Below are 11,869 nucleotides of genomic sequence, written 5' to 3' on the forward strand. Positions count from 1 at the left end.
GGAAGCGTCAGGGATTGCTGAGGAAATGACGCACGTGGTGGACGGTGATGTGGTTTGCAATGACCTGATTTCCACACCCGCTTATCAAATTTGGGAGTTTCTTGCTAAGCCGCGTACAGTGTGCAGTAGAGCACCAGCACAGCGATAGACAGAGAGAGAGAGAGAGAGAGAGAGAGAGAGAGAGAGAGAGAGAGAGAGAGAGAGAGAGAGAGAGAGAGGAGAGAGAGAGAGAGAGAGAGAGAGAGAGAGAGAATATTACATAGATACAGAGACAACATACTTTGCAGTCCTCACGATATGACCTAACTAATAAAAAGGTGATTTTAGAAGAAGAGGACAGCAAAGCTGAAGGCTCTCTTCCCATCCTGCACTCCCTCCGAGATAAGCCGTATAGGAAACATGTCGGAAATAAATACCGGGGCTGAAGAAGTAAAAACCCAAAGAAAATTTTATAGAAAAGAATGAAAAAAAATGAAGTGAGGTGCCGTCATTTCCAGAAGGCAACGAAGTTAATATCTAAAAAAACACCGACAACCGCGGATTGGAGGCAAAATGTTTATCAGGGCGGCGTTTAAAAGTCTGTACGTTGTTGCAGTCTATCACGTCTCGATGAAGACCATTCCACAGATTGAAGACTCAATGGAAAAATAAATTTTTTGATTCATGGGAGTAGAAGAATTTTCCAACAATTTTGCAACCGTTTCCTCGCGTGTAATTTGAAGAGTAAAATACTTACTGCAGTCCATGTTATCGATGGCTTTGATGATTTTAAACACTTGCATTAAGCCGCCTCTTAGTCTTCTTTGAGTTGACGGGAATATATTTAATTCTCTAAGTGGCTCTTCGTATGATTTCTTTCTTGGGCTTGGTATAATTTTTGTTATTCTGCGCTGAACTCGTTTTAATTTATCCACGTCTTTCTGGTGACAGGGGCACCATGCTTGAACGCAATATTACAAAAGGGGACCGACCAGGGAGTTAAACAGTGATCTAGGGATTAAATCAATTATTTTATTTGCCTTCTTTACGACTTCTGAACATTGTTGGCTAGGTTTTAGACTACTCAATATTGTAACTCCTAAATAATTTTCGCTGTCTACATTTTTTAAGTTAGGTACCATTCACATAATTTGTTTTCTCGTTTCGATACACGATGTGAAGTACTTTATACTTATCTCCATTAAAACTCATTTGTCAGGTTTGTCTCCACTCTGACAATTTGTCTAGATTATTCTGCATTTTTACTTGTTTGTTAGACACTATGGAATCCGCTGTTTTGGTGTCATCATAGCGGCAACACCCTCACCTATGTCGTTTATATAAACAAGAGAACAGATCCTTAAATAATTGATCCCTTTGGCATCCCGCTGGTTACCCATCTCAGCTCGCCACCTTGGATACCATGAGATTTTAGTTTAATCAGTAAACGTTTGTGGGAGACTTTATTGAGGCCCTTTTAGAAATCAACATATATTTTATCTACCGCTTCACTTTCGTCATAATGATTCAGAATATCACAAAAAAAAAAAAAAAAAAAAAAATCTAGAGGTTCGCTTGTTCCGGAAGATGTGTTGTGTATTTCTAAGTACGCTGTTTTCCTCTAAGTGATTCACAAGTTTATCTCTTTTGAGTGTTTCTAGCATTTTTGCATACGGCTGAGGCTAAATGGCCGGTAATTACAGGGTAGAGATTTTTATTGCCTTTTTTTGAAAATCGGAGTTACGTTAGTGAGCTCCCACTCAAAAAGATTACTGTCAGGAGTGGGATTCGAACCCACGCCCTCAGAGAGGACCAGAAAGCCCGCACCCCTCTATCGGAAGGAAGTTACCTTGAGTCTGGCGCCTTAGACCACTCGGCCATCCTGACGATACCATTCACAGACAGACAGACAGACAGACAAACAGAATGCGAGTGAGAGGAGGAGGATGAGGAGTAGGAGAGAGAGAGAGAGAGAGAGAGAGAGAGAGAGAGAGAGAGAGAGAGAGAGAGAGAGAGAGAGAGAGAGAGAGAGAGAGAGAGAGAGAGAGAGAGAGAGAGAGAGAGAGAGAGAGAGAGAGAGGAAATATACAAGCGGATAATAAAAAGTCTACAAACCAGAAAAATGTAATGGAAACATAAAATAAAATAAAATAGTAATAATACGAACTGGAAAAAATGGAATGACATATAGTCGTAAAAAAAAAATAATAATAAATAAATAAATAAATAACAAAAAAATTATAACGAGATTTGTTGAACGAATGAACAGCATTTATGGCTTCCAAGTGTAACTCTTAACTGTAGCTCAAAACTCTGCTTCCCTTACGAAGAATGATGCCGCTTCTTTAAAATAAATGGCGAAGCTACGAGTCCTTCAAGAGAGTACAGAATGTTGATGCTCACCATGTAAGTTAATATCAACATGGCCGACAAGCAAGGTCATGGACATCAGACATTGCAGAGTACAACGGTCGACTCTCTGTGCCAAGAATGTAAGCAAAACACGAGCCCATCACAATTCTTTCTTGGTCTGAGCCGAGTCTTAGCAGGGAGGGTCAGTGTTCAGACTCGCTGAGCAGCAATCATCAGTCAGGCGGCAAAACGGTCCCCGCCACTCGCCACACAGAGTTCATCCCTCAATCCACATCGGCGCACACGTCCTTTGGCTTACGTGACTCGATGGACACAAGGAGCACAATACCAGTGTCTCGGGAGGCTGATCTGAGAGGAGGAATAGAGGATGGAGGAGATCCCCTGGCTCAACCTTTCCTCTTTGTATTGCCAAGTACAGTGGTAATTGATCTGGAAGGAGGAATACAGGAAGAAAGTTAAGATCGCTGACTTAATCTTTCTTTCATTGTGTTGTCAATTACAGTGGAAGTTGATCTAAAGGAAGGAACGTAAAGAACAGAAGTGCGCGAAGCCGACAGTCAACCGTCACCTCTTTTGGGATTAGTTTCAAAGGTTTCATCGTTACACTTCAGCAATTATCAGTAGCTTTAGAGCAATGGTCCCCAGACTGGCGGGCACGACGACGATGTAAGGGAGAAAGAGGAGCGTGAAGTCACCTGCCCAAAAAAACATAGTTTAAAATGTACATAATTAAATTACTCCATGACACAAATATTCAATAAAACGTCTCATTAGTTTGTTTGCTTTGGTTTAATCCATACAAAGAACTTTTACTAAATAGTGCCGAGACAAGCTGTAAAAGTATACGATCTTACATAAGCACAATAAAAGCGAGGGGAAGAGGTGTGGGTGTATTAGAAGAAAAAAGAAGGCAACATAATGTAAGAAAGTTTGGGAACAGCTGCTTTAGAAGAAGCTGTTTGGGTTTAAAAGATATTTTCATAATTCTAGTGATGGTTTAGCAAGGATTCTTCACCATCAATGGGGGAAAACACCAGAATCCCGATCAATCTTTACTAAAGCCTTTGAATTGCCCTGATGAAAACCCAAAGCATTTAAGATAAGACCAGCCCTTCAGGAGGTAAACAGTTCACGCAGGGAAGCCACAGAACGCCTGACTTCTGATCTAAAACCTCTGATTAGGGCAGAGCAAACTTAGTATTGTTCAGTGCCTCAAACACTCAATTCCTCCATCTATCAACTCGACACAACCTTCCATTCAACTAACTCCTTTTCCTCAATGACACTCAACTGTCCTCCTCTTCTACAATGAACATTCTCGGCCTGTCTTTTACTGATAATCTAAACTGGAAACTTCACATGTCATCTCTAGCTAAAACAGCTTCTATGAAGTTAGGTGTTCTGAGTCATCTCCGCCAGTTTTTCTCACCCCCACAGCTGCTAAGGCTAGGGGCCTTATCCGTCCATGCATGGATTATGCTTCACATGTATGGGGGGCGTTCCACTCATATCAACTCTCTCTCCTCTTACTGACTGTTTTCAGTCTCTCTTCTCATCGCCGCAGCGTTGCATCTCTTGCTATCTTCAACCACTATTTTCATGCTAACTACTCTCATGATCCTGCTAACTGCATGCCTCCTCTCCTCTCGCGACCTCGCTGCAGAAGACTTTCTTCCTTCTCTCACCCCTATTCTGTCCACCTCTCTAATGCAAGAGTTAACCAGTATTCTCTATCATTCATCCCTTTTTCTGGTAAACTCTGGAACTCCCTGCCTGCTTCTGTATTTTCTCCTTCCTGTGACTTGAACTCTTTCAAGAGAGGGGATTTCAAGACACTTGTCTTCCATATTTCGATAATGCTCTTGACTTCTCTTTAGAGACTGGCAGTCTAGTGAGCATTTTTTTTTTTTTTCGAGCGTTTTTGTTGCTCTTGGCCAGTGGCCCTCTTACATAAAAAAGAGGCGTACGGGTAGCTATGTTAAGTATGCCGGGCTTTAACAAATGAACAGATTAGTGAATGCGGACTGAATAGCGAGATTGTCTTAACAAACGCCCGGTGAAGTCTGCCGAGAGACAGAGAAAGAGAGAGAGAGAGAGAGAGAGAGAGAGAGAGAGAGAGAGAGAGAGAGAGAGAGAGAGAGAGAGAGAGAGAGAGTGTCTCTGTGCGTTATTTCACTCTCCTGGCCTGGAGTCTCGCATTGTCCCAGTACTCAGCAGGCAATATACATAAGTAGCGGAGGGAAGGCCAAAGCAAGTACTCGAGGAAAGTGACGCAGGGAAAATATCGCTCACATTTCAAGCTGAGGTCTATCAAAGTAGAGTGTGCTTGTCTATCTGTCCCCCCCTCCTCCCCCCCCCTCTCTCTCTCTCTCTCTCTCTCTCTCTCTCTCTCTCTCTCTCTCTCCCGCCATGTTTGCCCGCCAAATAACGTACCGATGGACATGATTGATCTTGTCTTTGATCTTGTTTGTCTAAATCATTGCGTCTTGTCTTCAGTCCCCACCACCACCACCACTCCACCACCACCACCACCACTACTCATCACCACCGCCGCCACCAACACCCAACACCAACAACATCTATCACTTTCATCATCATGACCACCACCATCACCATCACCACCCGTCACCACCATCACCACCACCAGCATCATCATCATCACCAGTAGGTACCATCCATCACCACCATCACTGCAACCACTCAGTATCATCGTTACAACACCACTAATGACTGTAATCATCACCATTACCCATTATCACTATAATTACCACCCTTATCACTCTTCACCACATCACCAGTCACCATCACACACACTCACCACCACCAAGTCGCCACAAACACCCATCACCACCATCACTACCATCATCACCATACACTCATCACTACATCACCATTCACTGTCCTAGCCACAGCACCAGCATATACCACCATTAACAGCCTCACTATTGACCACTACCACCACCACCACCACCACCACCACCACTAGGGTCTCGTCATCAGAACGCACAGCCATTGAAGTGAAAGATTTGGTGAGATAGCGAGGGAGAGACAGAGGAGAGACAGAGGGGATTCATATACGAGGGGAAGGACGAGAAAGGAAGGGGACGAGGAGAGTGAGGATGAGGGAGAAGGGCTGTGCAGGAGAATTTTTCTTTATTTCTCTTTTTTCTTTCTTTCTATCAAGGCACGTATGGATTTTTGGTAGCAGTTGAAATTGAGGGGTGGTCTTTGTGTCTCCATGGAAGCACGGCACGGTTATGTGAGTACGGTGCTACAGTGTCCAGATCTCTGTCGTTCCTACGGGGCTTGTGTGCTGGCCTAAGTGACTGCCAAATTGAACAAGAAGAGGTAAAAAAAGTGAAAAAAAAAAGTAGAAAAACTCAGGCGGTGGTGCTTCTGTGCTGTCATGAGTGATTATTAGAGTGGAAAAGAGGTGAACAGTTAAATAAAGAAACGTAGGAAAACTAAGATTCCGGTGTTTCTGTGCTGGGCCGAGTGACTGAAAGACTGGACGAAGAGGAGGTGAAAGCTAAAAAAGGAGATAGGAACACTCAATCTGCAGTGCTGAGCCATGAGGAAGGAAAAAGAGTAAAACAAGTGGAGGGAATAGTCATACTGCTGTGCTTCTGTGCTGGGCTGAGCGAATGCCAGACTGGACAAAGATATAAATGTTAAAAAGGCGGTAGCAAAACTCGAGCTGCGATGTTTTCGTATTGACCTGAATGATTACCAGGAGGAAAAAAAAAAAGAAAGGGAACCAATGGGATAAAAAAAAAAGTAGGTAAAAAAACTTAGCCTGCGGTGATTCTCTACTGTCCTGAATGATTACTGGTTTGGAAGAAGAGGAAGGAAATGAGTAGAAAATGAGGTATGAAAACTCAGGCTCAAAACAGAAGTGCTAGCCAGAGTCTTCCACAGAGAGAATGAAGAAGACCCGAGCCTGCATTTTAACGTTGTATTTGGTTTTATCACTGAAACTGTAGTAAGCTTGTGGGTCTTCTTGTTATGAGCAAAAAGCTGCTTGGTGCTGGAGTTAGTGACAAAAAAAGTACATATTTTTTTTCGTGGCTCTAATAATAACTTGTCCCGAACATTAGCCATGAAAAGTTATGAAATATGAAGAAAATGAATGTAATCAAAGCGCAGGAAAATATTTGGTTTCCCTCCCACACTATTCATTAATCTTCTATCAAAAGTAAGGTGAGCGGGAAACTGAATGGACTGAATCGTGTGACGGTGGAAAAATAGTCTTTATGAAATCTAATTAAGTTTGAATTTCTTTGAACCATAACTGCCAATAAAATTATTCAATGTAAGAAGTATGTTTATGGCTTTCATTTTTATTTTTTTCAAAGACTAATATTTTGTCAACTGAATAATAACATAAATGTGTTGTGCTCAAATATCTATCTGTCTCTTTTCATTCATCTTTCTATTTATCTACTATCTATCTATCAATCAATCTATCTATCTATTTACTATCTATCTACTAAACTTCTATCCTACCTACTTACCCATCTATCTACCTATATATCTACCACTTTATCTACCTCTCTATCTATCCATCAACCTAACTATCGAAAGGTTGCCAGTGCCGAGTCAATAGGAAGGTTTAAAGGATTGGATAAATTAATGGACAAGGATGATAGGTATATATAGGCTGATATACTTCCACGTGTAGGCCTACTGGCTTCCTGCAGCTTCCCTTAAGTTTTTATGTTCTTGTGTGTGTTAAACTAATTATCTACAATCATGTCATTCCTATCTCCACCATTCCCAAAAGTCCCATTCTTAATAAATCCCAACCAATCCCATTCCCAGCTACTACTGTATCCCATTTATCTATCCCCACCATTTCTATTCTTAAAAGTAATCTCAATATTATTCATTCCCTATCTTTCTCCATTCATATTCCTTCCAGTGAATCCTCAACACACTCCCACCATCTATCTCTCAAACCTCAAAACTGCTACATTCCCTCACCACTTCCCCTCACCTCTTCTTTACTTTGTCCTAATAAATCCCCAACACACACTAACACCATTCCCTAAACACTTCCCCTTAACACTACCTCTTCCCACACACCCTCATCGCTCTCACTCTCACTCTCTCTCTCTCTCTCTCTCTGTTTCCGTCTCTGTCCCTTGCCCGTCCTTCTCTGCCTTAATGACCCAACTTGTGCCTGGAGTTCCCGGCCTCTGGTGGCGGGTCGCGGCTCCTGCCTCGACTTGGCGGGCTCACAGAGGGGAACCAGCTAAGGGAAGACGAAAATAGCTGGAGGAATGGTGAAAAAAAGACCAGGAAGGGGACGGAGGGAAAATTAAAGGGAAAAGTGGTAAGAGATGAAAGAGATGATAGAAGACACAGGAAGGGAAGGACTGAACCTGTGATTTTATGGGGAAGGAAATAGGGAAGGGAGAGTTAGCAAGGGGTAAAGAGGATGAATGAGCAAGGGAGGGTAAACGGGAAATATGCGTAAGGATTTAGATGGAATGAAGGGAACAGCGAGAGACGAATGAAAAGAAAGAAGAGAAGCATGAGGATGGGCAAGAATAAGGAGGATGAATCTGCAAGGGAGGGTAGAAGAGAAATATGAGTAAGATCTAGATGGAATAAAGGAAGTAACGAGACACGAATGAAAAGAAAGAAAGAAGAGAAGAAGAGAGAGAAAAAAGGAAGGACGGTAATAGCAGGACGGGTGGAGGTATGGGGGAGGGACATGAGGAGAGGCAGGAGGGATAATGTGTGGAGCGAGAAAAAGAGTTAGTTAAGAAACAAAACTCGTTAGTAAAAAGAAGAAAGGAAGAAACCGGAGAAGAGCACGAGAGACAAAGAAACGAGAGGAGGACAATTATGTGTGTGTGTGTGTGTGTGTGTGTGTGTGTGTGTGTGTGTGTGTGTGTCAGAGAGAGAGAGAGAGAGAGAGAGAGAGAGAGAGAGAGAGAGAGAGAGAGAGAGAGAGAGAGAGAGAGACTAGTCATTACAGCAAGATACCCTATAAGTAAAAGAAAATATAAAACATAAGAAAAAGACAAACGATGATGATTAAAGGACAAGAATATCGAAGAGCTGAAAACTGATGAAAGAGGGAAGGTATGAAACAGAAAGAGAGACAACGAAAAAGGAAGAAAAAGATAAAAAGAAAGCGTAGGAGAGGAAGGGAGTTAAGGAATTTGATATGTCGGACGAAAAAGAAAGAAAAAAAAAGAGAAAGATAAAAAAAAGGGTGAGGGATAAGATGACGATGCCACGCGTAACTCTTTTAATTAAGAAGATTAAAGGTAAGAGAAAGGGTAAGGAGGAACTGCAGCTTACATTATCTCTCTAATTAGAAAATGAAGAAAATCTGAGAAAAAAGAAAGTGAAAATGTGAGAGGGAGATAAGCAGAGAGCGAGAGAGAGAGAGAGAGAGAGAGAGAGAGAGAGAGAGAGAGAGAGAGAGAGAGAGAGAGAGAGAGAGAGAGAGAGAGAGAGTGTCTGCCTTCCCGTCTCCTTCGCTTTACCTATCTATCTGCCTGTTTGTGTTCTTGTCTGTCTGTCTGTTTGCCTCTCTCTCTCTCTCTCTCTCTCTCTCTCTCTCTCTCTCTCTCTCTCTCTCTCTCTCTCTCTCTCTCCCAGCAAGGCGTGTTAATTGGTAATCCTGTGAGCGGAGAGGACACCTGCCGCGAGTTTCAGAGACAAAGAAAACGAGCATCAGGAAGCACACCAGCACGTCCCTCACTCCCATGGCGCACTAAACAAAATTGGTTCTTGTTGCAGCCTCCGTAACACATAACAGGATGCGGCTCCCTGGCTGGCTCTTCCCTGAGACGTCACTTGCACGCTCCTGTGCTTCTTCCTTGGCGAAGCGCCCAACGCCACACGCCCACCCACAGACCCGCAGACCCACCGACCCACCGACAGCAGCCTCGCCCTTTCATGTACTCTCTCTGGACCATATTCTGAAACATTTATGCGTCCCACCTTCACTACGTTCATAAAGGCTCTAGTTGAAGTTACGCGGGTTTTTAAGGATGTTTTTTTATGATTCCAGTGAGAGATTAACAAGATTTTTACATTAATAACAGCAGAAACAGTCTTGAGTATGCGGCTAATATTCTCTGTGGCCTTTGAAAATTGTCGTGGTAAGAGAAGGGAGTGTTTCAGAATATTAGTTACATCTATATCTGGGCCATCTTGCAGCATCACCTCTCTCTCAGCCATCTTGTAGCCTCACCTATCTCTGAGCCATCTTGCAGCCTCACAGACCTGCATTGGATCCGTAATTGGAGCCTCTGCTATTCCGTATTATTGTACTGCTGTTCTTCAGCCTGTATTTTGAAGTGGGTATGGCTTTTCAGAGGATACAGAGATGGCGAGTCAGTCTCTGCTATATAATTTCCTTTCCTACTGTCCTGTGCCTTGTATTCCGAAACGCTTGGTTCTCGTAAGGATTTTCAAAGGAGACAAGATATGATGAATGATTTTCTGCTGTGCCATACCCTGTACAATTGTCACGTAACCTCTATTTCCGTTTTCCGTACAGGTTTTCAAAAGACACAAATGACCAACCAGTTTTTTTTTTTTTCCGCACTGGTGATGCAGAATCGTTTAACTATCACTAAAATCACAAAAAAAAGTAAAAAAATTGTAATAACTTTCACTGCTGCTTGTTAAAAGTGACTAAGCCAAGACGACGAAATGTTTCAGAATGTGGTTCTAATTTTCTTCCACAGTAATACAGTCTTACAATTGCTCCTTTACTAAGAGCTCCAGCAGCCGGCAGATCTCAGCAGCTTGTGAGTCCTGATCCCTGTAAGCCCCATAGAGGTGCCGCAGACCCTCACTACAGTCCCTACTGACTAAAATAATCCTTCCACACTCCCACACTTCATAACACTGTACAATCTTTCACTATGAATCCCAGCACCCCCCCCCACACATCATCATCACCATCACCATTATCATCCAAAGAGCCTTCACTGTTTCCAGAGTCTAACAGTCTCCACGGCTCCCACAGTCCCCATCCCCCAGTATTCCAGCGCCGCCTCCCACCAGCAATAGAGAAAGAAAGGAAAATATCGCGCCTCTCCACACCACGTCCTCTTTTTCACCCTGAGTATCTCTCTTGTTACATTTTCGTTCGGGCGACGCAGTATTTTTCCCCTTGTGGTCCTCGCCATGCTTTCGTCCCCTTCCTCACTCCCCAATACGTCCTGTCTTCTGCTGCTACTGCTGCTGCTGCTGTCGTTTCCTCCTGTCCTAAAGTTACAATTAATATCTGGCTACTGACTCAACTTGGGGAAGTTTCCTTTTCTTCATTCGTTCCTCGCTTTTTGATAGATTTTTTTTTTTCCACGAATGGATCGCTCAGGTGGCGGTGACGAGAGTTTCATGTATCGGAGAAGTGACACCCGCTACAATACTCCCGCAGCAACAGCACAGCACATGCAGCGATGAGGCGCGGGGAGGGAGGGGCGCAGGGACGGTCCAATCATGCGAGGAGGTGGCGTGGCGTGGGAGGTGGAGGAGGAGGAGAAGGAAGAGGAGGAGGAGGAGGAGGAGGAGGAGGAGGTGGAGCATGGCAGGCGGAGGTGGAGGAGGTGCAACGTGGGCGAGTGGTGGAATAAAGGAACAGAAGCAGTGTGGATCCGACGGCTGGCCAGACCTCATTGATCTTCCTTCCTCTCCACCCTGTTGTGTGTGGGTGGGTGGGTGTGTGGGTGTGTGAGTGGGTGGTACTCAGTAATGTGTGTGTGTGTGTGTGTGTGTAGTAGTAGTAGTAGTAATAGTAGTAGTAGTAGTAGTAGTAGTAGTAGTAGTAGTAGTAGTAGTAGTAACAGTAGTAGTAGTAGTAGTAGTAGTAGTAGTAGCAAAAGTAGCAGTAATAGCAGTAGTAGCAGTAATGGGCGTGTGCGTTAGTGCTCGTGTAAGTGTGTGTGTGTGTGTGTGTGTGTGTGTGTGTGTGTGTGTGTACGTCGCCTCACTGCGGAGGAAACAAAGCAGCAACACGAGTAATAATAAGCGGCGGGGAAACAAAGGCGGCGAGCGGGACTCGGAACAAAAAATGCGCATCGATGAGACTAGATAATGACACACTGGAAAAAAAAAAAAAAAAGGAACGAGGCGGGGGTGGAAGGGGGTGGGGCGGAGTGGTGCGGGGCGGGGTGAGGCGGGGCGGGGCGTGCCAGAGTAATGAGGTGGGTATAAGAGTGCGAAGGATCAAGATGAGGTGATGGTGGTGGTGGTGGCAGTATCTTCCATATTCTGAAACACTGCGCCGCATCTCCACTACATTCAAAAGGCTTTACTTGAAGTGACACGGGGCGCGGGATGTTTTTATGGCTCTAGTGACAGCTTATCAAGACTTCTACATTATTAACAGGAAAAAAAAAAAAAATTGAGTATCTGGCTAATTATAAAAGCGGCCTTTGAAAATCGTCGTGGTGAGAGAGGGAAGCGTTTCTCAATACAGGTATAGATAGAATTGGTAGTGGTGGTGACAGTAATGGTTGTGGTGGTGGTGAAAGTAATGAGG

The 11,869-nt window shown here is 43.7% G+C and overlaps 1 non-coding gene across 1 annotated transcript; it reads right to left on the minus strand.

Annotated features, from left to right (window-relative positions):
- Positions 1-1,752: 1,752 nt before the first annotated feature.
- Trnal-caa (transfer RNA leucine (anticodon CAA)) lies at positions 1,753-1,866 on the minus strand. Its single transcript has 2 exons — positions 1,829-1,866; positions 1,753-1,797 (listed from the first exon to the last, which is right to left on the minus strand). It is a non-coding gene; the product is annotated as a tRNA-Leu (tRNA).
- Between the last annotated feature and the right edge of the window lie 10,003 nt (positions 1,867-11,869).

Source organism: Scylla paramamosain, chromosome 30 (genome assembly GCF_035594125.1).
Source record: "Scylla paramamosain isolate STU-SP2022 chromosome 30, ASM3559412v1, whole genome shotgun sequence".
NCBI lineage: Eukaryota > Metazoa > Arthropoda > Malacostraca > Decapoda > Portunidae > Scylla > Scylla paramamosain.